At 38.7% G+C, this 1,606-nt stretch overlaps 1 non-coding gene across 1 annotated transcript; it reads right to left on the bottom strand.

Annotated features, from left to right (window-relative positions):
• Positions 1 to 342: 342 nt before the first annotated feature.
• On the bottom strand, positions 343 to 415 carry TRNAC-GCA (transfer RNA cysteine (anticodon GCA)). Its single transcript has one exon. It is a non-coding gene; the product is annotated as a tRNA-Cys (tRNA).
• Positions 416 to 1,606: the final 1,191 nt, after the last annotated feature.

Here is a 1,606-nt window from a genome sequence, read left to right as displayed (position 1 = left end):
CTGATTTTGTATCCTGCAACTTTACTGAGCTAATCAAAGTTTTAATGTCAGGCCTGTAATATTATAAGAGGAAATTGCTAATTTCTCCCATTAAAAAAAATATATTTTTCAGATATTTCAGTCAATGGAAGAAATAGCTCTGCATCTCCTAAGATGGAATCTGTTGTTTGGGAATGTGTTTGATCAACTTGACACGTTGGCCACATGGTTGTTGTGTGAAGTTGCTCAGTCGTGTCCAACTCTTTGCAACCCCACGGACTGTATCCTGCCAGGCTCCTCCATCCGTGGGATTTTCCAGGCAAGAATACTGGAGTGGGTTGCCATTTCCTTCTCCAGAGGATCTTCCCAACCCAGGGATCGAACCTGGGTCTCCCGCTTTGCAGGCAGACGCTTTTACCGTCTGAGCCACCAGGGAAATCACATGGTACCTGATGTAATAAAATGAAAAGAAGAGGCAAGATGATGTCATTTTCCCATATCGTGAAACCAAAAACAAATGCCTTTTGTGAGACCAAGCTAACAAACCTCTGACGGTGCAAAGAGTAATTCTGTTTGAAGAACTTAACAGTAAGATAGAAGAAGTCCTTTCAAGCTGAGACCTGCAGGTGTACAAAGATCGAAAATGCATATTGAGTAGGCCTGATCATCTGAATCCCATTCCATCGAGAAAGCATGGCTGTGAGTTGGATCGTCTTGTCTCTGTGGCCCTTGACTGTGTTTGTGGGCCGTATAGGTGGGCAGTTTGTTTTCTTTGAGCCTATTACCTTGAGGATGTGCCAGGACTTGCCTTATAACACTGCCTTCACGCCCAATCTTCTGAATCACTATGCCCAACAGACGGCAGTCTTAGCAGTGGAGGGAAGGCTTCATCTATTACTTGGCAGGTCGTAGACAATGATTCTTGGGGTGCCCTTAATCAGTCTAATGAATGTGTCTGCTAAACAACAGGGACAACTAACATGTTATTTTTCACTGCATCTTGCACATTAAAAAGTTATGTATTTAGGTTCAGACTCTGATAGACTGAAGATTTCCTGTTTGGGGGATGTTACTCATCTTAGTTTTCAGATATTATTCTTTTATGAAGAACTTTGAAACATTGGAACTGGGGAAGTAATAGCCTTTGAGAAGTTTAACTTGTCCAAGTTATGGTTACATCTTTTCTGTTATTTGATAATAAGACTTTAAAGAGCAGACTATAAGAATAATATTCATAATTCACTTAGTAAATATTGAAGGTAACATGATTTTGAAAACGGGTTCTTTGGTTCAGCCTTTAGGCTGGTGGGTTTACAGTATTGACATTGTCTTAAATACTTAAGATGGTCTCCCTTGTCTTACTATCTTTACATCAATTTAAGAACAGTAACTCCCAAGCAGTGATAGAGGTTTTGTTGTGTGAATGATCTGTTCTTGACCTCTCAGGATGTCATGAAACTCTGTTGCCTTACTTGAATTTTTCTAATCATAATTCTTTAGGCACTTTTTAATTATTTTACTTTACAAGCTATGACAAATTAATGGATATAGTTAATAATAGGTTTAAATAATATTGTATGTGTTTCAATAATGGTTTTAGAATTGTGGACAAAGATATGTTTACCAG

Source organism: Ovis aries, chromosome 24 (genome assembly GCF_016772045.2).
Source record: "Ovis aries strain OAR_USU_Benz2616 breed Rambouillet chromosome 24, ARS-UI_Ramb_v3.0, whole genome shotgun sequence".
Lineage (NCBI taxonomy): Eukaryota > Metazoa > Chordata > Mammalia > Artiodactyla > Bovidae > Ovis > Ovis aries.
This window is presented reverse-complemented; position numbering and strand designations above follow the sequence as displayed.